Below are 26,812 nucleotides of genomic sequence, written 5' to 3' on the forward strand. Positions count from 1 at the left end.
AAAGATAGTCAAAGTCCTTCTGCTTGCCTTTGATGATAAGTTTGTCTCTTGAGTCCAATACAGTTCAATATTTCTTTTTTCCACATTTCTATGGATGGAACTCTTTAAACACTATGTAGTTGTTTTTGTGACGTGTGCCTTTATTGCTGGTTCTCCCCGCCCACCGTTTCCAGGTGCCTGTCAGAGTGTACCCCCTTCTCCGCCTTAGCTGCCTCAGATAAACAGACAGACATGAAGGAAGCAGATCACACATAACGTTTGTGAGAAATACTACAGTAAGAATTTTACCAATGAGCATTTGATGTATTTGTTGTGGAGTTAATTAAAGCCTCTCTGCAATGATGAGTCACACACAATGTCATTACAAATTTTACGCGCGCACACACAGACACAGATACACACACACACACACATACACACACACACACACACACACACACACACACACACACACACACACACACACACACACACACACACACACACACACACAGCGCGCGTTTAACTTTGCACTGTTTCTGCACAGCAAATGTGACAAGATACAAGTTAATATCCACTGTTGTATGGATATGTTATGTCAGTGTACAAAATAAGCCTGTTTTAATGTACACAAACCGAGATTGGACTGTCTTCTTTTATAATTGTACTGACATGTGTCTGTGGTGATGAAGTGAAGATGGTAAAACACGTTTTAAACTTGTTAAACTCATTCTTGATCACATCTGATGATGATTGATGGTCACAGCGAGATCTTTTAATCCCGGTTGTCATGTCATTATGCGGCTGTCAATCAATTCGGTGGGCGGGGAAACCGCACTCCTATGTCAAGTTGCGGTGGGCCTCAAAGCGGGAGGGATTTGGATTTTATTTTAATGTCAGGGAATTAAAAAAAAAAAACCTTTAAATCACCCCAATATGACTGTGGACACACTATACCTACTGTACGTACAGTTCTGTCCAAAAGATGATCTTCACCAGGTGCCTTTTAAGTAGAATTCTACAATCTTGCAAATAAAATATTATTAACTGTAATTATGAACAAAAAACTTTAGTTAGTAAGAATTAGTTCTTAAAACTATTAGATTTTATAAAGGGTCTCTGTTAAACAGTGATTGGAAAATATTTGAAAAAGTATATGACAGAAGGGCTAATTATTTTGCCTTTAACTGTATATAGGTTTGGCAAATCTTCAATGTTTTTTGTCTACGCTGGTGCCCAAGCTCAATTATTATGACACACAATATTCTATGTAAAGCATCAAGGACAAAATCAAAAGTAGGAAAAGCAGTTTTCTGACAGCCTCTCTAGGATGCCACTGAAAAGCGTCCCAGGGTAACACTTGACATATGGTGGACATGGTGAGAGAACTTGCTGCCAAAGAAGAACAGAAGGGCAGTCCCCTGGCAGGGAATTAGGCACAGTACCCAGACCGAGAGAGCGAGATTACTGGGTCTGAGGGTTTTCGTACAGCTTGGCATTGCTAGCAGCTTGGCATTTACTCTGGTCAATGTGAAGGAAGATTTCATCAGCGTTACCGAATAAGCCCATATCATGGGGAAGATCAACGGCAGCACTTTATGCAATTTATGCTTCAGCTGTCCCACCCCCGGACAACCATTACAAAAACTGTATAGACATGGGATGCCTTGTGTTATTTTTTCCAAATTGGCAGCTTTGCAAAATGATTTGTGAATGGCTCGTGGATACCAGCCAGCATTCAAATATCATGCAATTCCTTTACATGCGAACTTCAGATGAGGACGTTCGGAGGTCAGTGCTGTGCGTCATGTGAGCAGCTGCAGGGGTGGACGCATGTGAATGTGTTATGAGGGGGAGGGCAAACAGTCCGCCGACTTCAATGCAGACCCACTCATGCCACCACATGTGGCGCCTTTCGCAGTGGGCTTCTCGTTTGTTGACGGGCACATTATTAATCCTGATGTCGAATTGATAGCTACCGCTGAGCCTGTTAGCAACATCCATGTGTGTGTTGGTTGCAAAGCTTCCTAGTGAGCGGAAATAAAAAGGCACAATGTCCCCTAGGGCCCAAAACAGAGCCGAATGTAATAATAATGAAGTGCCAAAAACTTGCTTTTTGTGCAGCCTTTTGTTTGGCAAAAACAAAGCAGGCCATCAAAGCTATGGTTTCCATTTTGCTGGAGTCACAGTGCATCTTCAGTGTCACAGTGAGGGACGGAGAGACGTGTCTTTGTGGCTTGTGTAATTTCCATCAATTTGCATTTGTTTTGCAGCAGCACAAAGACAGACAAAATGTTAATTTAAAACAAACAATATCTCAGAACCCATCGAAAGAAAATGAACTCGAGGAAAGCAAACAAAACCTATATATGATATCACCAAAATGTTGCTGCACTTGATTCAATTGTGCATTTATCCTTGTTTTTTTTTTTGAGTTACAAATTGTTTGCTATTGCAACTTGCAAAAATGTTTTAAACCCCAAAACAGAAGACAAAAATCCACAAATGTCCAATTTTGTCCAATAAACCAAAAAGTAGGTTCAACATTTTGTTAGATAACAATTATAAAACAATTATTTATCAAAATGTACTTCTGGGCAAGAGTGTTGACTGGTTTAAAACTCACCGGCCACTTTATTAGGTACACTTTACTTGTACCGGGTTGGACCTTCAACCTTCGTGGCAGATTCAACAAGGTGCTGGAAATATTCCTAGAGATTTTGATCCATATTAACATGATAGCATAACGCAGATTTCTCGGCTGCACATCCTTGATGTGAATCTCCCGTTCCACCACTTCCCAAAGGTGCTCTACTGGATTGAGTTCTGGTGATTGTTGAGGCCATTTGAGTACAGTAAATGTTCAAGAAACCAGTCTGAGAAGATTCACACTTTTATGACATGGTGCGTTATCCTTCTGGAAGTAGCCATCAGAAGATGGTTACACTGTGCTCATAAATGGATGGACATGGTCAGCAACAATACTCAGTTAGGCTGTGGCGTTGACACGATGTTCAGTTGATACTAATGAGTATAAAGTGTGCCAAGAAAATATATTAATACATAATAATACAATCACCACTACCAGGATGGATCTATGCTTTCATGTTGTTGATGCCAGATTTGTACCCTACCATCTGAATGTTGCAGCAGAAATTGAGACTCATCAGACCAGGCAACTTTTTTCCGGTTTTCTATTTTCCAATTAGGGTTGTAGCGGTATGAATTTTTCACGGTATGATAATCGTCTAAAACAATACCACGGTTTGACGGTTTCGCGGTATACGGTATGTTACAAATGTTACAAAATAATAGAACAGTGAAGCAAATTTGACTTTTTCCATATAATATATTTTTAGTTACTATAAACAACACCACTTACAATGAACAAATAAAAATAAGAAAATAATAAATAATGTGTCAAAGTCCAAATAAAGTCCAAATAAACATGGTGCAAATCCTCAGTAAAAAAATAGATATAAATATTTACTATACTATAAATAGTTACATAACGAAACTAGATTCAATATGGAACATCCTTAGGTTTTATGTGCCAGCATGGATTTGGATGTGGTTGTATGCAATGCAGACAAACAGCTGCATCTTCATTTGTGTCTTTTGAAAACAGCAAGAGCAGCAGTTCGTCTTTGCTGTGTCACTGTTTTGTCATGTTTCTGTGCTGCTGTGCATGCAAAAGTACTTAGTATGAGAATTATTTCATGCAAAACTTTTTTTTTTGCGTTTTATTTAGCCGCGCATAAATGTATGCCTATCTCTCATTCCGTGTTGTTCAAAAAGCTTGGTACACAAACAAAAGCGAAACCTATGCTTATTGGTTGTGATATAGCGAGTTTGAACCAATCTGGGCATGGAGGAGGGACAATGCATCAATGTATCATGTCTGATTTGTCCGGAGACACAGTGACGAGCGTTTCTTTGTCAAATCAGCGTTGTCAAATGTTGATGACGTAACCGCACTGATTTCGGAGCCTCTGAAAGTCCGCAAATGTTATGTGATACAGCACTGGAAAGCTGAGATTCTCTTCTTTATGCCAATCTTTGAATTGTATTAATCGGATCAGCGGATCAAAAGTTATTAAACATTTAAGAGCAATACTTATTTTTAGCCGCGGGCGGCTGTCTCGGTCTTTAAGGGTAAAACCGTTGATATGCAATTGTTCATGGTATGATAATCGTGCACGTTCAAATCGTGGTAAACCGTCATACCGGTATATTGTTACAACCCTATTTCCAATTTTGGTGAGTCTGTGCAAATTGTAGCCACAGGTTCTTGTTCTTCAGCTGCAGTAGCCCATCTGCCTCGAGGTTCGACAAGTTGTGCATTCAGAGATGCTCTTCTACATTGGTTTTAACGAGTGGTTATTTAAGTTACTGTTGCCTTTCTGTCAGCTCGAACTAGTCTGGCCAATTCAACAAGGCATTTGTGCCCACAGAACTGCTGCTCACTGGATATTTTCTCTTTTTCAGACCATTCGCTGCAAACGCTAGAGATGATTATGTGTGAAAATCCCAGTAGACCTTTCTTCCCCATTCTGATGCTCGATTTAAACTGCAGTAGATCGTCTTGACCATGTCTACATGACTATTTGCATTGAGTTAACAAGCAGTTGGACAGGTGTACCTAATAAAGAGGCCAGTGAGTGTATAAATACAATTTTAAAAAGGCCTTTGAGTGGTGGCAAGTCATTGAATCATTAATTAAAATGATTCATTAATAATAGCTGCTTCGCTTACAAAATCATGTTTTTCAAGAAAAAAACAGTAAAGTGCTGTGAAATGCACTGCTCTGCCTTTATGTCAATACAAAGTAAAACATGTAACTTACTTTATAATATCTTCAATGTCAAAATGTTTACTGAACTGCATAAACTTAATATTTGTGATCTCATTTGCATGCTGATAATAGGAAAAATTGCACTCTTGCTTTGTTGTGGATTATAATATAAATAATAACGGTTTATTTATTAAATAAAGGTTACAATTTATTAAAGGAGAACTATTAAGCCCCATTTTACAAGACGTAAAAATGTCTCTAATATCGCTTTAGTGTGAATGTGAAGTTTCAGCTAAAAAAATAGCCCACAAATAATGTTTTATATCTGTCTGAAACTTTTAGGCTTTAATTCTAATTGTGTCATTTTGGTGACTAGCTTTAAATTCAAATGAGATGCTTTTCAAAACAGGGCAGAGCTTAAAATGCCTATGAGTCAGCATAGCAGCAGATTAAAAACATAATAGGACTAACATCCTATGCTAATGAGAGAGAGAGAGAGAGAGAGAGAGAGAGAGAGAGAGAGAGAGAGAGAGAGAGAGAGAGAGAGAGATCATCAATAATGGGCAGGGTCTTCCCACCCTGATTACATGTACAAAGGTAAAATGTCAATCAAAGTGTTTCTGTGGATGGTTTTCATCATGTGTGGTTATAAAAAATACAATTAATACATTTTTACCATTAGAAGTATGGAAGCATATGAGTAGCAAAAATAATTTTGAAATGTAATATGCAAAATGGCAATGCAATATGTTAAAGGGCAATATCTTCTTTATTATAATTAGCATTTTCCAAGACATATGTGCAATGATTGGTGCAAAATGAAAATTAAATTATATCATTTGCATTTCTCATTTGCTAACAGAGTTTTAATATATACATTGTATCCACATTGTGATGCTTTATAAGTTGCAAAATTCAACTGATGTTTGTAACAAAGTTCATTTTGAAATGTAATGCAAAGCAATATTGCAATGTGTTAAATGACAGTGTATTCCTGTATTTCAGTTAACATTTTCCAATCTGTAAACATCCCATGCTGTTATGCTGAAAATGCAATCCTGCGCTTCCTGTGAGTGTAAATGCATCTAGGGTAAGTAACATTAAAATGATCATTTTCCAACAATTTCTGCTTCTACGTTATACACATCAAATTAATTTTGTGTATTACATTTTCAGTTTAGTTTAGCAACTTATAAAGCATTACAATGTGAATTCAATGTATATATTAAATCTCTGTTGGCAAATAAGAAGTGCAAATGATACAATTTAATTTTCATTTTCCACCAATCATTGCACATGTGTCTTGGAAAATGCTGATTAAAGTAAAGAAATACATTGCCATTTAACATATTGCATTGCCATTTAGCATATTACATTAAAATTGAATTTTGCTTCCATATCAGATTGTTGCCACACAACTATGATTTTTGCATTATAGGTCCCCGTTAACTTGAATTATAAAAACACTCAAAATGCAATTAGGATATTATCTAACCCCAACTATAGTGGACAACAATCAACAGTTTGTCTGGGATGCTTCACAATGTCAATATAAAAGTTAAATTATTAGCAAAGTTACTTTATTTTTTCATCTTGTCATGTTTAATTATTTTCATTCCTCTCTTACAACCTGTTCCATCACATCTGTGATGTTGACCAATAAGAGCATAGAAGCTCTTACACAGCTTCTAAACGCAACCTAACAAAAGAAGAACAATACTGGAGTTATGCAATGGATTGCTTTTTGGGGGCTTTTCTAACACCAAGACAGCAAGTACAAAAAGCACCACTTCATAGCTATTGTTTGTGCTCTAGTCAGCTATTTTCGCATTCTCGATGACATCATGCACACTGTTAAAGAAGGCAACCAATGACTGCTCCAGAAACAATGTCTAGTCAGCAAAGTTTCCGTCTGCACTGTGCTTCCCATATAGTCTGCACCTCAGGTGTGATTTTTTTTTTATATATAAATCAGTCGTCCCTTATCAATAAATCTTGCACATATTTTGATCAACAGATGGTGTGCATAAAGTCTGGCAAGCGAGCAAGTACTTCCTGTATAAATATTAACACATTAGTTCAGTAAATAAAACAGAAACGTTACCACCTTGTGAAAAAAAACAAGTCAATGCATTGTTTTGTGTGTGAATGCTGCTTTTTTCCAAGTAACTGCAACTGGACGATTCTGTAGTTCCCATTTAAATGTGAGTGCAGAGTAGATCTATATTTTAATATCAAAATCGGATATTTAGTTCTAAACTACTTTACCCTGCCTCTGGCCTTCATGGCTTTGACCCTCTACCCTCTTCTGCCTCTGCTTGGGCCAGTTTAAAGACATCCAGCATTGTTGAGTTCCTCTACTGTTAAATCTCTAGAGTTCTGTTCCTCTTCTACTCTCTCTACTCCCACACACGGCCCTGTCTGTGCTCTCGATCTTAGATGGTCTGTACAATCATTGCGGCCATTACATGCTCAGCTGGGCAAGGATCGCCTGTGGCGAACTGAGCAGGGAGCCAAACATGGAGACCCAGGAGCTCTCGGTTGTGCTTGTTTGTGTATTTGTGTTTTTATTGATAACTCATTTTTTCAACTTTTGAATCATGAATCACTTAATAAACACAAATTGCAAGTCCAAATTGTAGGGGAGGCAAACAAATGTGTATTAGTAGATATGAAAGAACTATTATATCTTAAAGACTATTAAAACAAAATTGTATTGTTTTAGATACTGATAAATGACAACACATGATATCCGGATGTAAACAACTGTACATAAAATAGGAAAAGCAAAAATAATAATATTTATTAAACATAGTTGTGATAAACTCAATATATTTATGAATAAATGCCAAGTAGTCAGGAATAATGTACAATGTGCCATTGAATTATCAGAAAACAATATTATTTTCAACACCTCAAGACATTATTCAAAAACTCTATTCCAAATGACTGACATTAAAATGTTCTTTTTTGTTTAGGACAGGTTCCCATTGCTAACTGTGAATGTCATTTTAGGTTTAATAACACTGCTTATGATATATGGTCTGTGAATGCATTTAATAATGTTGTAATAGCAGAGAAAGAGATTAAGCATGTGTGAATTACATGTGTCAGAACAGCTCTCAACAGTGATTGGCTGCAGCACATTATAGCCAAATTATTTTACCTTAAAATAAGTGTCATGATTGTGAAGTGATCTCATTAGTACAAAATGTAGCTTTGAGTTGTTTTGCTTTCTTCTAGACCAAAACGAAAGTTAATTGTAACTGCTACTAGACTGGGAATTTCATAAGCCATGGCAGAATGCCTTGTGCATTGAATGGCAGCTTAAAGGTCCAGTGAAGGGCTTTGAAACATGCATTTTTATTCTATGTTTGATGTAATCTCAACCGAAACACAATGACAGAGTGGGGCATGGCGTAGCTCCTCCCCTTTAAAAAAAACAGCCAATAGTGTTTTGTTTCATCACAGCTGTGCCAGTCAGAGTGGTTAAGCTCAAGTGCATCAAATGAAAACAAATGAGAAGCGTCTTAAAGGGGGCGGGGCATGTCAGATATACTTTGATTGGTTATGATGTGATGAGAAACTGTAGTGTGACTACTTTTTAAAATCGTACATGTTCATACATCTGAACTTGTACAAATTCATACGAATTAGCCACTAAACTGACAAAACCATCTTCTCATAAGATCAGGCTGTTTTAATCCTATTATTTGATAAAACTTTACTGCTCAGTATGGGTTGTAAACTACGGTGGCCGAGAAAGCCTAATGTGTTGCAATTTAAGAAAGCACATGCAATTACAAAAAAACACCAGCAAATAAAGAAACAATCTTCATCAATTTGACAGCACCCAACTTCCAAACTGGTCAGAACACAAACAATTGAAGAAACGCACAGCAAATTTGTCACAACACAAACAACTGAAGAAACGCGCTGCAAATTGGTCACAACACTTGCAAATATTCACGTAACACAACAGAAACGTTTAAAGGGGAACCAAAACCAAGGCGCACCCTGCAGATGTGTTATGCTGTGACTGTGGCTCAGTGAAGTGATTCGTGGTCTTTGAAAGGTGAGCTGTTTTTCGTTGATTTTTATATCCTGATTACACGACATAATAACATATCCATATCTCAGCAGGGTGCGTCATGGTTTTGGGTCCCCTTGAAACATATCCGTTGTGTTACGTGGAAATTTGCAAGTGTTGGGACCAATTTGCTGTGCGTTTCTTCAGTTGTTTGTGTTGTGACCAATTTGTACCACGCGTGCTGTTAAATTGATCAAGATCGTTTCTTAATTTGTTTTTTGTAATTACAAGTGCTTTCTTAAATTGCAGCTCTCTCGGCCACTGTAGTAAACTGTAAGAATCATTAAAATAACTGAAATCATGCGACTGTAACAAGTTAAATTTGCCTGGAACTATAACTGTGTGCTTCCTTAAAAATTACTTCATACAAAGGAATTACATTAACATTTGAGGCAATGGTCTTAGTATTACTTTTTAAAATCACCCACTTATTTTCCATAAGAGAATAAAACTTTAAGCTTCTCTCAGGAATCAAACACGTATACACAAACACAGATTGCAGCTGCACGGCTAAGCATTGCTATGAATATCAAGTCCTTGGGCAACATGCTCAAATTTGTGTCTGAGCGAGGGACTGACAAAAAATACTACAGATGTGTTTTATTTCACCTTGTCATGACCCTGATGATCAGAGATGGCTTCTCTTGCTCCAGGATAATTTATATGCAACATGTGTCTGTCATAATTAAAAGCAAAGAGAGACTGCTGCATTCCCCTCTCCTGTGGGAAGAGCTGGTATTAACCAAAGAGCAGACCCCTTAAATGCAGCCTCCCTAAATATTGGGTTTAGTTGTCGACCAATATAAATGTCTTTCAATATTTAATTCTGAAGTAATTACGCCATTTCTGAGCATGTGTTTAGGCTTGTCTTTCTTTCAAAAGACTCTGGAAGGACATAAATAATGAACATAACAAGGATACATATGACAAAAATAGAGTGCCAGCTTTACATCCATCATTTACAACTTTTTTTTTTTGTTAAATGCAATATGGCATTTGGCTTACCAAAGGTTATAGCCTGATATTGTCAAAGCTACTGTATACATACAATGATTACATACCAATAGTCACAAAAGTATAACAAGAATACAATGAGAAAAGCTCGACACAAGTTTTGCCATGTGTCTAATTCTCAGGGGACATGCAGCAAAATTCTTTCTCAGCAGCATGAAAGCATGTTGTTCTGCCTTCATTTACTTATAAATTATGAATTTACCTCATAACGCTGCCCATTCTCTCAGTGCTAAAACACTTCTGAAATGTTCTCTGTGTTTTTATATTAAAGGAGACATTTTAAAAGGCTCTTCTCATGAAACACAAATAGCTCAGGTTTCTGTTTAAATAGTTATTTTTTCATTTTTGGGTTAATTTCTTTGCTTTGAACTAAATGAGTAAACAAAAATGTAATAAAATGGTTTTACAAACAATCTACACTAAGATGTAGATGCAGTGTGATTTTTTATGTTTTTTTTATTTTCAGCTTGCAGGATGTATATTTGTGCATATGTATGTGTTGCTTTTCTTTTTTTTGCATTCATGTTCATTAATAGGTAATAAGATGTGTTAAAATAATGACACAGCAGCCAGCACATAACACCTATAACGAGGATAAAGGTTTAAGTTTTGCTGGAATGAACAATTCCCCTCAGACTTTTATGACTCTCCTGTGAATCCAAAAGGCCATTTTTAAAAGTATGAAAAGCTAAATACCCCAGGGCACAATATGTAACTCGTATTAGTGTACTGGACCAAATATAATTTGGATCTAGAGATATTCAGCAGAGCTTTGTTGGCTTGGCCTGATAATGTGGAGACAATGTGATTAAGGTAAAAAAAAAAGAAATGAACAAACAAAAAGAAATTCCACAGCATACAGAAAAATAAGTTAACAATAACTTGACAATGATTTATTTAAGGACATGTTATCTTACAATTGAAAAATTATATAATAAAAATTATATAATAAATTCTTATAAAACTCAACTATCTTTTTGATGAGATAATGGCCCTTAGGGGTACACACAATAAAAAGCAACATACTTTTTGTTCTAAATTTACATTAAAAAAACTTTTTTTATTGCAAAATGGGTAAGTCAGGTTCCCTCCATATCTTCCAAAAAGCTTTGATAAACTGATAAGCTTTCATTATCTGTTCTTCTATCCCATTCCTACAATTTCTATTGCTGCTCTTCCTCCCTCCACTCCACCTCTTCTTAGTCTTATCTTATTTCTCCTGTATCGTGATTTGTTTGGACTTATTTTTCACAGACAAACCCATTCACCCATTAAAGTTCAAGTTAGTTGTAGTTAGTTGCAGCAGACATCAACATGTTCCCTTTTGAAACCAAGAATTCTATTATTTTTTAGCATTTCTATACATCATAATTTTTAACCAAAACTGGAAATCTTTCAATATACTTTGCTGATTAATTCACACAACCATTGCATTTTGGGGAACCTGAAAACAAACTGACTTCAGTCTATAGGCATTACGATACCTGACAACAAAAAATAGAAAACTACAGAAATGTGTCCCTCTTCAGACACCACAATCATAGGTCAATTTAATCGCCATGGAATGATGTAAACCATCGAAATTCAAAAAATTCCTTAAAATATATCTTTCATTGAAATTATTTCAGATGAAAGATGCTTCATGGTCCAGGGCTGTTTCTCAATTCCAAGAACGCAGAGAACAGACTTGTTCTCTTGGAGATTGGTCTTGCCAAGTTACCCTGGAAGAACGAACTCAGGGAAACCACTAAGAAGAACAGAGAACACGTTCTGTGAGAAATGAGATGCTGCGTTCTTCCAGATGGTTACATGACTTTCGAGCATTTTTAACAAAAATTTTTTTTTAAATTACAACATTCATACAACAATTTTTTGTTTTTCCCTCTTTCTATATATTTAATATGCTCAAAAATCTTACAAATATACTTTGCACAACACAAATAAAACAGATTTTAATACAAATTTCAGCAACTGAACAACCTTAATGTCTTTATGCCTTTATTAAGATTTTCATGTTAATGTTTACTTTCACCGTCTCATTTATGCCGAGTTCAGACTGCAAGATTTTCAAAGTAGTCGTGTCACAGATGTTTTCACACTGCATGACTATCTGGGCTAGCGTTTCGTCGCTGTTTTGTTTACACTGCAAGATGGATCAGCGACGGTGACATTCACATAGCATGACTTTACTATAGGAAGAATCGCCGACAACTTCGTCCAAACTACGTCTCACAGCCAAAAACACGTAGTATATCTTTTGTTAATAACTACATAATGAGAAAAAAGCCTTTAATGGGGTAGAACATGTACATGTATGCTCACCTGGGTTTAAAGGGAATTAGCCATTTCTCCTCAACGTTGATAATAAACTAATTTCTTTCTGTATGAAACGTCAAACAGACACGGTTGCTCCTGAGTCCTGTCAAACGTCCACTAGTTTTTCCTCCATTTCGTGGGTCCAAATAAACCGAAAAAGAGCGCTTTTAACTTCTCCCCCAGCCCCCAGCTGATGTTATTTTCAGTCAAAACTCAATTCACATGGCATGATTTGAATCACCGACAGCTCCAGATATTTAGCATGCTAAATATCTCACAGGCATCGGCAACTCATCGGCGATTCTCTCAGATCGCGTCTTTGAAAGTACATATTGTGTGATTGTCACTTACGTGCACGAGCAGCGATTTGCCTGTGATTTCAGGCATTTGTCGGCGATTTCTCAAAACCTGTCGGCGAGCCAAAATCGGGGCTAAAATCACGAAGTCTGAACTAGGCATTAGAGAAACTCCTGAGATAAATAAGTTATATCTCTGACCTTTAATAATTAATCTATATAAAATGCTGCGATTCCTTCATCCTTTTTTCAGCCAATGACTACTGGGATTTCTCGAGCGAGTTGTGCACTTAAGTCTGCATTAGGCATGGACCGGTATAAAATTCTGATGGTGTAATAACCTTGGATAAATATATCACGGTATCATGGGATTGTGATTACAGCTCTAAAAAGTATTCTTTTCAAATGTCTGCGAAAAAAACAAAAACTATGTTTCCTCTTTGAAAACAATATATTGTATTTTTTGAAAGATAATATTTTATTTTGGAGCAGTAAACATGTCAGACTAAATAATTCAAATGAATCATTGACTTGTGCTGTCTTTGTCATTAGTTTCAAAAACACAGATTTCTTTACAATTTAAAACAGCATCTCTGGATATTTTTTCTGCTAAACAGTTGAAGATACTGTTGTCCTGAAAACAAAACAAAAAAATGTAAATAAAAAAATCATACACATATAGCAGAAAATGTTGGCAGTTTTAAAACCTTTACTTTTCCAAACCGTTGTATAGCTTGAACACAGTTATCATCCCATGCCTAGTCTGCATCGATGCATCCTCGAGAACACATCCGGGAACTTTCACGCATCCTCTGTTCTTGAGTTTTGGAACTGAACTTTGGCAGTTGATAATGACATTACATGAGAACAAAAGGATGCAAGATTGCTAAAGAACACAACCAAAGAACCTAGATTACACAAAATTCATTTTGCAATGATGATCAGATTATTTCGGCCATCCTGAAATTCGATGAATGCTGCCTCTGATTTGGGTCTTTTGGCAGACTTGTGCATTTCTTTACAAAATGAAAGGACCATCTACTGGTCTAGTCTGTGTAATACAGGATTTTTATGAGTGTTTTTTTTACTCTCATCTGTACACAAAACATCATATTTAGCACACCGTATGCTGTCCGTAAATATACCCAGTCTTACAACCTTCGATGAAGGAAAACTGCAAATGACATCCATTACATATTTTTAAACCGCAATATGACATTTCACTTTAAAAATGGTTTTCACTGGAAACCTCTTTGGACATCTGAGTTTGAGTGGAACTCCCACTGTGATGCAGTGATAAGCTCAATTTTATCTACAATTTTGTTAAACTTCTTTGCCATTTGGCACCCGGTGATTCAGTCAAATCGATCTGCCCACACAAACATATTTATATGTGGTTCGATGTGTGATTCCCACCATCAGAGCTCCACCGGCTCATATCCAGAGACTAGACTGAACTGTGGTTGTTGAGGCATAATGTCTCTGAGGAGGCTACTTTACATTCTGCTGCTCAGATAAATCTTGGCCACCATAGGGCAGACTCTCTCAGCTGAAACACAAGCATTTTTCCAATGGGTCTTTGGGTCTAATTAAATGCTAAAAGCATTGGGAGGCTTTAGAAAAGTTGAGTGACTATACGGTATCTGTGGAAAATGTATTTTTAACTGTTAATAACAGAACGCACCCTGCACCAAGGGTGGCAAATTAATTTGAGTGTGAAAATATCCATTTTGTAGACTAAGAGCAATATTTGGTCATTATTATGCAAATAAGCAAACTTAAATTTAAGCCTTTGTCGAGTTATTGCACTTGGTAACTGCAAGAATATATTTACAATGAGGTTTATTCTCAGAGTGAGTTTACACTCTCAACAAAGGTTCTATATTACCTCCACCCCTGCTCTAACCAACTGTACACATTCAATCCTATTGCCTTTAATTAACAAGACTCTCATTACTTAATTGTGCATGGTGGCCAATGTGGAGGTAATTTCAAAGTAATGGGGTGCATGGCATTTTCTGACATTTAAAACAAATACTTATGTGCAACCACTTACTAAAACGTGCTGAAATAGCATTACAGATACAGCAGGCATCTATCTTCCGCAAAAATGAGGTCTTAATAACCTCATTCACAAACCAATAGCCAAGAATACTTAGCATTGTGTAAGCATTACCTCTAGAATAAACTGGTTCCCACTATACACATTAGATAGAATCCCATGAGGGGTAATAAAGCATTGCATTCCTTGTCTGGATATCTTGTGCTTCAGTGTGTATGGCAGGTGGTTTTAGTAACGTTACATACATCACCTACAGACATTCATTAGGCTATGGCTATAAAACAGACCTTTCATTATACTGCCACTTGCTGCATGAAATTACCTTTAGAGATCTCCAATTACAGCATGCACAAAAATTATTGTGCAATGTTTTTATATGTAATAACTGACTCCATGATGGTTAAGATCCATTTATAAAAAGCTGGTATGATGCAGACACAGTATAGTTCTAATATGAGTTTCAAAGAATAGAGGACTTCATTATAACTACTACAAGAAATGCACAGAGCAACTATACTGTAGTAAATACTTTTTTTTTTCTCCAACTGCTGAACAATAAAAATATCGACAGCCACTTGTTAAAATCCATTTTGCTTTAAAGAGCTAGGCAAACGACAAAACTGAAGAAAGTGCTAAAAAATAAATAAAAAGAATGATCATGCATTGATGTGGACAGCAACAGTTATCATTAAAGCTATATTTAAAATTATATCATTCTCTGAGTGAATGATTTACATACACAACAATACACTGATCCAGACTGAGAGTAACATCAGGTACTATCTATTCTAAATGCCAAGGACGTACATTAAAAATTCATTTTGGTATTTTCATCTTTACCATTTAAAAATCTGCCAAATTACACCACTTGATAAAATGCATAAGTTCTTAATGTTCGTTTTTAAGTAGACTAATTAATGAATAAAACTGTTTGTTCATGATAGACTACTCCAGCTGCTTTGAGTGTCTGATGAGGTCACAGATGGGCTGACTTTTCAGTGAGCTCATCGCTGAGCTAATGAGTCCAATATAATGAGAGCAACTAATGACTCAACAAATCAGAATTCCTGAAACCAATGCAAATCAAAGTAGGCAAAATGATTTAATGAAATGATGGGAATACAATATTTATTTTGTTGTCTTCATTAATAATTACTATTGGCGAATGGATATAAATTGCTGTGACTTGACATTACTAACTGAACTACGGTTTTGTTAAACATTATCTTTTTGTTTGAGTAGAAATTGAGGAAGATTTTTTCAAATCTGAAATGTGATCATTGGTGATTTATTAAAGCAAGTCCAGGGCTATTAACAATTACAGCAACAAAAAAAAACATATAAAAGGGAAAATAAAATAAAGGGTGAGTGAAACTGTCTGAAACATTTAAGTGAACTATCCCTTTAGTATTACATATTGTAACACAACAGTGCTGGACAATGGGATCCATGTGCAGTTTATTTATAAGATTAGTCAGCCAGGCAATGGTTAAAAAAGGGATAAACAGACAAATACAGATAATCCAGAATCATGGTTAATAAGACCAAGCGGTCGGTATAGGGTCGGTACTGCTGCACCGAAGCACGATCCAAACCTCCCAAAAGCTAATTTGAAACACACAGGTCACGTGACTTAAGCAATTCAAAGCATCGTCAACTCGGAAGCGTTTCGAGACTTGGCGAATTTGTGTTTGACTGACAGGGTCAGAAAAAACTCAAGTAACCTAATGAACCATGTGTGTGCACAGTGTTGCAAATGGCCTGAGTTTGAATCCCCACTTGTAGGTATTTTGAAATCATGACTTGATTTATTTTAATAATGTTACTTAACCAAACAAGAAGTATTTAATTACAAAATGTTCATTCAGATGTCAGACAAATGTTAAGACATAACACGTTAAAGAAACAGAGCATTTAAAAACTAACATTTATAGCTGCATGACAATGGACTCAAATCCATTATTTCAGCATGATAGTCTGGAACTCTCACCACTCCACTAAATTACACAAAGCCTCAACTCTATAATGTAGGGTTTAGTACCTCAATTTGCTTAACTGTTTCTTTGCTGAAGCTAGAGGAATACATAAAAATGACCTGTAGGCCTCACTGTAGAAACAGGTTTCGAAATGTTTAGAAGCTTCGACACATTTGCTTCAACTGTTTCAGTGTTTCATGAGGCCTTGCTTTGCCTACCACTATAGACAGACAGGCAACAGTCAAAACAGTGGTAAACAAAAAATCCAGAATTGTGGTCAATAAACAGGCAGGATAAACAATAAAACAAAACAAATCAAAACATGGCAAGACAAAGCATGGGAAACTACATCGTAATGTCACAGTTTTAACAGATAACAAGACTCTGTGCGTTTGTGTGCTGTCTACAGTATATGGTCCATGTAATCGGTCCTTGAGCAGCTCCCAGCTATATATGTGTGTAATCAGGATTTGTAGTTCTTTTGGTGGCAGATTTGTAGTTCTCCAGCGATCTGTATGGACTAGATGTCTGGTGATTGTGTAACAAAAGTCAATTTAATAAGATCATATGCATCCAGGACAGGCCTGTAGCCAGCCTGGTAAAAGGAATGGTAGACCTTTTTGCAGTTATTTACTTCATGTTCTATTTAATTATGAGGTTTAAATACTGCATTCATTGACATTTAAGCACTATTTTTAGCTGGATTAGCTTGTTGGATGGTCATCATAACCACACTGCTTGATGTACTAAAATATTTCCTAAATATTTAGAATAATGAAATATGAAGAAAAAAAATAGTTATTTTTAAAATACAAATGTATTACAACAATTTTATTTTCACAATTTATGATGGTATAGCAGTCAAAATAGAACAAATGAGCTCATTTATGGAACAAATTATGAGCCTTTGTCAGTGGGTGGTGGGTCTTTCAAACCATCCGAACCCCCTCTGGCTACAGGCCTGCATGATTTATGATAATCGCTTAACATATAAACCCTAATGTAAGGGGCTGTACAAAAAGTCAGGTGATGCCAAAATGTGGGGCTCAATAGATTAGGTTTGTGTCTTTCTAGTTATATGAAGAGTTCAGATGCAAAACTGCTGAACTTACACATGGAGCCTGGAAAAAAAGTTCTCATTTTAGAAGAACATTTTATACTGTGCTTATGTGTTTTTGCATCTGAGCTCTTTACATATTAATAAATATATTCTACTTATGCCTCATTTTATGCAAGTTATCTGGCTTTCAAACAAAGCATATCTCAACAATGATAGTAATTTATGATACAAATAAGCAATAACCATAAAAATAATTTCAATACTAACAAAAGTCATAAAAAGTAAAACCTCAACCTCAAGCAATGGTGTGCAGTAAGGTTTGGTCCTGTTCCTTTGAATCAGCAATGTGTCATTTACTGCAGTGATTTAAATAAATGAATGCTCGGGTTGTCATACAAGATTTTAGATTTCTCTGAATGCAAACGACCCTGCACGAAGCTATAAATAAAACCGTAAGCTGTTGTTATGGCGACAGTACACTGCTATGAACATCAAAGGAGTTAAAATTCACATAGGACTCAATATGCATAACAGGAATGAGTCTAGTGACTGCGAATACGATCAGGAGTGAAGCTCTGCAATTAACTGATAATCTAGAGACAATCTAGTTCAAGAGAGACCAGTCCTGCAGTTGAACACAAGGGATTATCAAATACTGATAACAGCAAAAACAACAGTATTTAATTCTACATTTCATACAACAAAAGATTTGCTCTGATTATATTTGCCCATGCAGGGACTAGACTATCTTTTATCTATTAGAGTCCATTCTACAAAATGAATGTTGTCCTGTGGCACATTCTGTAAGATCACTACTAATAGGAGTGCACAGAGATAAAAATGGCTTTTAATTATGGGAGAGATAAATAAATTTGGATTATGGCCCTGAAGGACAAGATGAAACACAAAGACAAGGGGAAAACGCATCTAGGGTCTCTTTGTGGTAAGGTATGCCACAGCTAAAAAGCCTTCCATACAAATCCTTCTTTATGACTTTTGAAAAAATTAAAATATCACAAAGCCTTTTGCAACAAAACAAATGTAAGATTACATTGCATCTGTGGCTTCAACTCTCTGTACAGTATCCTATTCGGTATGCAGTATCCGGGGTGGCTCGGGATGTAATTTATTTGACAAGGCCAGTTCTAACTCACGTGCAGAATATTGTAGGCATCTGGCAGGAGCTCCTCAGAGGGTCATTAAACAGGTTTAATTGAATTTCTGTCACCACTTTTGACAAGACCAAAGAGCAACGGGAATTGCATATTTATTTCGGTCATTGAATGGAGACCTTACAAATATCCAACAACCACATCTCAGGTTTTTTATTCACTTAAAACTAGAGAAATTGACAAATGTCAGCGTATAGTTCACCCAAAACTAAAAAATATGTCATGATTTATTCACACTTCACTCGTTTCTTTTTTTTCTGTTTAAAACTAAATAAGTTATTCTAAGGAAAAAAGAAGGAAAAAAATCAGTAACCATTGACTTCCATTGTATTTGTTTTTTTTTAAAGCGGTTTCAAGGTTTACTGTGGTTTGTAAAAGTTAAGGTTTTAAAACCTCTAACATTTTCAGTTATACCGTTTCTACGTATGAGTTTTTTATTTACCAATATTTTATTTACTTTTTAGAGCAACAGTAACTCCAGCAAAAAAGGACCCTCTGCAATAAGAGTTACTGATCAGCCCATGATTTAGCAAATATCTGGGAAAAAGAGAAAAAAAAAACTCTAATAAACCAACATCCAAGCATGATATAGAGCAGAACAGTGTAGTGGATTAATTTATTTACAGAGAAAAGTACGATACCCAAAGAAGCTTTTACAAGTTGTAAAGAAATCTGTGTTTTTGAAACTAACGAAGACAACAGAAGTCAATGAGATATTTTAATAATTTGACCTGACAAATAATTTACTGTTCCAAAATTTTAAAATAAATAATATTGTGTTCAATGGGAGGGAAAGTAGTTGTTTTTTACTCAGACATTTAAAAAGAACTTATTTTAGAGCAGTAATCCGTGATATTTCCATTTAAGGTAATCATACTATCAGATTAGTCCTATACTGGCCCATGTCGAGTTTATAACATTCTTTAAAATATTTTATTTTCTGCTTAACAGAAATAAAAGTAACTCATGGTACTTTTGTTGCTATTTCGGGTTTTTTCATCTATTGTTTTTTTTTTCCAGTCTTATCAGGTAATAATCCAAAGTAATTCAAAATTTAATTTTGTGAGTCGTTCTTTTTAAGAGATTGCCACGGCTCCACATCCAACACTATCTATGAAAGATAGACTGTTAATGGCGACTAGCACCGCCAGTAATTTGGAGCCATAGTATCGCGATACTACCATAGTACCGGTAAACAGTGCAACCTTACTATGTATAAATATTAGGTGAACGTGCCTTGTTTGGCTTATCATTATGATTAAAAAATGTATTTTTGTTTTACTTTGACCCTAAAAAAAAATTGAGAGTTAGAACAAGCTTAAAATGTATGAAAGTCATTATGAAATATCAAGCCATGTACTGTTTATAATTAATAATTATCCAAGAAAAACATTTGCCAAAATTAACTTTAAGTAGTTTTAACTTGAACGACAAAAAGAAAAGACACAGTGTTCAAAATGCAGACAAAGTTATTTGAATAATTACTGGCTGACAGATGTTAATGGAGCATGGCCATAGTTAATGAGATGAACAACACCTGTTAAGTGACCTGTGAGAACATGAAGAGAACTGATTCATATATTGACTAAAATTCACAGCAGTCACTGTAAAAATACGCAGCTACTTCTCAGAGAAACAAAAGGCCTTTCGGTAATTTGTTTGCAGACTCCACTTGATAAACTGCAACAATTTAGATATTTGAAAGCAAATCAAAAACTGATATTAAAATTCTGTCATCATTTATTCCCACTGATGTCATTTTAAATGGGGGTCTTTAAATCCGGCCTCTCCTCTCTGTAAATAAAGCTGTGACAGTCAAGTGCAAGAAGTGTCTAATAATCCACTTTTATTTTTTTATTTGGTTAAAGAAGTGTATTTTCCATGTATTTAAAGAGCAGATTTTCTATTTGAAATTTGCAGTGTGACATTAGCGTTTGTGAAATTAAGTGTGTGTGTGTGTGTCAGTGTGAGACATATGTGGACTTGTCTTTATATGTCAGAGAAAATCAAATAAACACCTCAGTTATCAGAACATAGTAAACATAGTAAGTGTATATATGCACACACACACACACACACACACACACACAAGCTGCTGTTTTACACCACAGAACTCCATATTAAAGCCAGAAACTTTTGTGCACAGGCCTATGAAAAGGCTTTGCAATCAAAATGTCAATATAATGGACATCGATGGGGCAAAAATAGCCATGAACATTACAAAAGGGTAGTAAATTTGAACAGTACAAAAGGGTAAAACGTGTCAAAAATAATCATCAGTAGTGAAAAAGAGTCCTGAAAAATCATACTTAAGTAAAAGCACCATTTGTAGCGGCCCCCTGGCATCAAAGAAGGAGGCAGAGAGTTTTCACTGATGCTTGCACCGTGATTTATTTGACCAAAAGCCATAAACCTTTGAGACTGTATGAAACACTGCATATGCTTCACTCAAGAAATGAGTTCTTGTCACCGTGTTGCCCATTGCACCATTAAACTACACAAAACCAAAAAAACAAAAAAACACGGTGTAAACAATCATGAGAACATGAAGCACAATTTACACACACTCACAATACAAACCACACACATGGAGCACAACATCCACAAGAACGCAAAGAAAAGTTCAATAAAGAACATCAAAAGCACCAACACAAACAAACACAAAGCAAACATACCTCATTCCGCTTTGCTATAAACGGGGAAACTAAATAACCTTTATCTTTCTTATAGCTAGAATCTGCTGTGCTGTGTCTCGAGCATGAGGTAACGCAAGATAACCTGTTACACACTGGCCAACGCTGACTATGAGGCTCAGAATGAAAAACTACTAAGCCCAAAATTACTAAGCAACTTATGTTGCCCTACGGATGTGGCTTAAAGATAGGGAGGGTGGTGTCATTACACCATTACTTGACTACAAATGTAGAGCAAGTAGAGTAAAAGTGTCTATTGTGAACATTACTCAAAGTATGAGTGAAAAGTAGACCTTTCAAAAGCACTCAAAAATAGTATTACGCTGTGAAAAGCCGATGCATTTACATGTAATTTGTGGATGTGTATAAATGTAACATTCTGCAGTGCATTTAGTTATTGCCCAGCAGGCACACAACGTCATAAAACGTTAATATTAGGTTAAATTTAGGTCGTGAAAAGAGGTGACCAAAATTCAATGTCTAGCCAGCGTCTAAGGACAATATATTTTTAATGTGCAATAAAGGCGTCAAATGACGTTGATATTTGGTTGATTTTAGGTTGTGTTAGAAACTGACCAAAATCCATCGTTGAACCAACATCTTAAACCAACGTCATATTGATGTCAAATACTGACATTTAGTCATCAGGTATGACAAACAAAATACAACATCTGATAGACGTCATAGTGGTAACGTCAACGTCAAGCTCTAACATTGATTTTTGGTTGGCCATTGGACATTGACGTCGGCGTGGCGTTGGGTTCTGACGTCAACCCAATTTTTATTTCCAAACAAAATGCAACATCCCCAAAAAGTTGGGGTACAACATTAATATGACATCAAGTCGATGGCCTGTGCCAACAGGGTGTTTAAGGCCATTTCAGTCATCATACAGTAAACATCCGTCATCTTCTCATCAGTGACATGCATCTAAACAGTCTCTGGGTCAATGCGTGTAAAGATTTTGGACATCTTGCTGTACACTTTTAATGCCTCCAAACAATTAGCTGAAATTATAAAGCGCACATGTCTTGAGGTAATTCATTATGTTGCGATTTGCCTTCTATTTGCTATTTGATTGGATAGGAATCACATGACTGATTTTTCTAATCCCCACAGATAAGGAAAAAATAAAGTAGAACTAGTGACTGCAGGTTGAAGGAAAGTAGTGAAGTAAAAGTACCGATAATGCACTAAAAATGTACTCAAGGGAAAGTAAAAGTTCAAATTTTTTTAAACTGCTAAGTGAATTACAATTTCAGAGAAAAACTTCTTAATTACAGTCAGTTGAGTACTTGTAATTTGTTACTTTACACCACTGATGATTTATACACGCAAAGTTTCCAAACACCACAACACCAATACTCTCTCTGATTGTGGCAAAATGTCATTCAGTCAAATAAACCATCAACATTTAGCCATTAGTTGTGTGGCAAAGTACAGATTTACAATCATAAATAATTAGTATTGTTAGTATTATTTGTGCTATAACTGATTGTTCAACTGAACTACATTTTACTGGGTAGTACTCCTGGTTAAAAACATTATGATGATCAATATTTCTGCAATAAAACAGAATAACAATAAACAGGACACATTCTAACGTACAGAAAACAAATGCATCAATTCCCCTAATTTTCCTTGTTTTAAAATGTAATCAAAAAGCTTATTTTTCGACGTGTATTACTAGTCCCCAATCCCTCCCCTCAGAATATAAAGTCGCTCAATACTAAACAGTACTGTGAAAGCTATCAGACATAAGTATGTGCTGCTATGATGATGCACAATGATTCATCACCGGGATAATGAAGCAACCTGATGAAAACTACTTCGCTCTGCCTCATTTGTGTGATGAGAGCAAAAGAACATCTCCTGTGCCAGTCACACTGTCACTACCTGTTTGTCTTTCAGTTCTGAAATTAGGCTACAAAGTCTAGGCTGATCACAGTCATTTCATTTAGTCGATTTTCATTAGCTTATTGTCATTTACAGGTGTCTGACACAAACACGCATACACGCGCACACACACACAAAAACAAAAACAACAACTCCTTGTGCTACGTGTACTTGTTTTTTTTTTAATGTGTCATTTTCTCTTGACTTTGTGAGAATCAATATGAATATGAGTTCAAGTAGCACAGATAAGCCACACACTTTATTATTTTAGACATTCTATTGATTTCCCTAAATTAAAACAAATTGGGAGTTTATGACAGCAAGTACTGAAGCCATTTCAAAATGGTGAACTTTGTGGAAAAATATAAATTTTTAGACAAAGATTAAGCTGAAATCTGCTGCTCATTTACTTCATTTTTCACTTGCATGATATCTGAATCCCCGAATTGCCTTAAAATGCTCCATCTTGAATATAATGTGCAACAATGATCTATCACATTATACCATAGCAAAGCAGTGAACATGTTAGGCAGTATATCCCAATCTTTAATTATGCATTCTTCCTAACAACATTACGTTTGTTAGAAAGAAACTCAAAGCAGTTCTGTTTCAACTTTGATGAAATACAACTGCAGAGGAGCACTGCCCTCCAATGGCCATCTAAAGTACTGTAACCTGACAACTGCTGGCCTTTTAATATCATGAAAATGTAATTTCAAAATTCATTTTCATACAAAAATATAGGCTTACTTTTATGAAAAAATAAATAAATAAATAAATAAATAAATAAAATGCCACTTTCTTACCGTCTTGTCGTTCCAGCTCATAGAGTCTCAGGCAGAATGTCTGCAGGAAGTTACACGACTTAACCTCAAAGCTCGAAGAAAATAAACTGTATTGTTGACACAATGTTCCAAGTCTTCTGGGATAACCTGAGTGTTAAGCAATGCTATTTCTCTTCTCTTATTTGGTCGTCGCTATAAAATGTAACTCTTATTTGTTTAATGTAAGTTACTCATCTACCACGCTGTAAGTGGACGATGATGGCGTTGGGTCTATTCTCACGTATCACATGACCAGTCGTGACGTGTCACACTCGAATGCCTTTTGTCGGAAATAATTTAATTAAGTGAGGGAAAACAAGTTCATTTCTGTATAATCTTATTCAATTCCTACCCACAATAGTTACAACATTTAACACATGGCATTTTATTGGTTAATAACTAATAACCATATTCACCACACATCTACAACTTTTGTAACGCTAATTTCACTGTTAAGGTGATTTAGCTTTTGTGGAAAATTAATGAAGTATAGCAGTCACTTTATGGGCTGCAGTTTCTACCTAAATTTTCTACCTAGATATGAGTCACTTGTTTTTTTCCCTTGCCTACTAAGTATGGCCTGAAAATGTGATTTTGAATAAAGTTGTTGGTTGCTACTTGCACACTGGATACTATTGTGTTACGTTTTTGTATTATCTATCAGCTTTCATACAAGTAGTCCCAATTATTTTTCTTCATTAGAACATTAAAGAGGATGTTTAGCTGAATTTTTACCTTTCATAAAATGGAAGCCTACAATATTATCATCACTTTGAGAGTCAAAAATATTAATTCATTCATTTTCTTTTTGGCTTAGCCCCTTTATTAATCAGGGGTGGCCACAGCAGCAGAATGAACCACCAACCTATCCAGCATGTGTTTTATGCATTGAATGCCCGTCCAGCCACAACCCTGGGAAACACCCATACATTCTTGCATTCACATACATGCACTACAGCCACTACACTTAGCTTATTAAATTCACATTCATGTGTTTGGACTGTGGGCAAACCCGGAGCACCTGGAGGAAACCCCATGCCAACACGGGGAGAACATGCAATTTCACACAAAAATGCCAACTGACCCAGCTGGGGCTCACACCATGGACAGTCTTGCTGTAAGGCAACAGCGCTACCCACTGTGCCACTGTGTCACCAGTCAAAAATATTTCATACTCACTTCACCTGATGATATGATCCATCTTGGAAACTAGAGTATTAAACATGAGTTTTCCAGTAGTAAATGACTTGGGATGTCCAATTTCTAAATATAGCATATTTGCAAAACTTTCAAAAGCATGTGAGATGAGATCTGAGAAATGTGTAAGATAAAATATTAACAATAAATAAGCTAGGCCTATTACTATTATTACAGAGAGTTAATTAATACCACCTTTAAAAAGCATTTAGGGATAAAAGGGCAAGACGGAAAATGCTGCATGAATAACCTAAGTCCTGACATGCTTGCCATGGCTTTGGGAGAGCGCGAGCAGCTAAAATATTCATCCGCAGTTGGCTTTTCACTGACTGTGATTGTAGAGACGCATTCAGTTGACGAGTGATTCAAACCAAAAGTTGACTTCTCTGTAGCACAGAATGTTCTTGCATCTGTCAGTAAGATGACTCATTTAGCTCATAGAGGACCCATTTTTCAGAAGAAGGGATGAGGTAGCATAATGAAGTGCATGTCAGTTATACCCGACTAATCTTAAAGAAGAAATGCTTTAAAAACTAGAAAACTTCATGAACCCCCAGCCTAATTTATCCTGTCTTGTAGCCTCAGTTCATAGGTCTAGATTATTAGGCGTTGTCCTGTAGATACTTTCTGGCTTCTTTACAGCAAATATGTTGAACACATCTCAGAAGTACTTGCATCCCCCGTGAAAAGAGTTCCCATGCAGGGCTAAAAATAGACCTCCTAGCAGCCAATAATGCAATATACACTGATAAATGAGCTGATGTTGAAGACTTGTATGGTGTTTGGACAAGGGGTTCGCAGAGCATCAGGACCTCTTATACCTTTTGTCCCTGAAATGTTCTCTGCCCCATGTGAACTACAAAAGCCACTTCCAATTATTTTTTATGACAGCATATAGACAACTGAAGAGTAGCTAGTTTATTGACTACAAGGGATAGTTCACACAAAAAGAACTCTCAGTACATTCAACATATTGAAGTAAGAATTATTAGCCCCCTTTTGATTTTTTCCCCTTTTTAAATATTTCCCAAATGATGTTTAACAGAGCAAGGAAATCTTCACAACATGTCTGATAATATTTTGCCTTCCTTAGAAAGTCTTATTTGTTTTATTTTGACTAGAATAAAAGCAGTTTTTAATTTTTATAAATCATTTTAAGGTCAATATTATTAGTCCCTTTAAGCTATTTTTTCTTCGATAGTCTACAGAACAAACCATAGTTATACAATAACTTGCCTAATTACCCTGTCCTGCCTAAATCTAGTTAACCTAGTTAAGCCTTTAAATGTCACTTTAAGCTTTTCAGAAGTGTCTTGAAAAATATCTAATAAAATATTATGTGCTGTCATTATGGCAAAGATAAAATTAATCAGTTATCAAAAATGAGTTATTAAAGCTATTATGTTTAGAAATGTGTTAAATAAAATCTTCTCCCCATTAAA

At 35.8% G+C, this 26,812-nt stretch overlaps 1 protein-coding gene across 6 annotated transcripts in view; it reads right to left on the reverse strand.

Moving 5' to 3' along the window:
- Positions 1-24,431, reverse strand: part of pdgfc (platelet derived growth factor c) — a 298,659-nt gene extending 274,228 nt beyond the window's left edge. For all 6 annotated transcript variants that reach the window (XM_073922101.1, XM_068213387.2, XM_073922102.1 and 3 more), the window contains exon 1: positions 24,156-24,431. The gene's annotated coding sequence lies outside the window, so the exon portion shown is untranslated. The remainder of the gene's footprint in view (positions 1-24,155) is intronic.
- Between the last annotated feature and the right edge of the window lie 2,381 nt (positions 24,432-26,812).

The sequence above is a fragment of the Danio rerio genome, chromosome 14 (genome assembly GCF_049306965.1).
Source record: "Danio rerio strain Tuebingen ecotype United States chromosome 14, GRCz12tu, whole genome shotgun sequence".
Taxonomy (NCBI): Eukaryota; Metazoa; Chordata; class Actinopteri; order Cypriniformes; family Danionidae; genus Danio; species Danio rerio.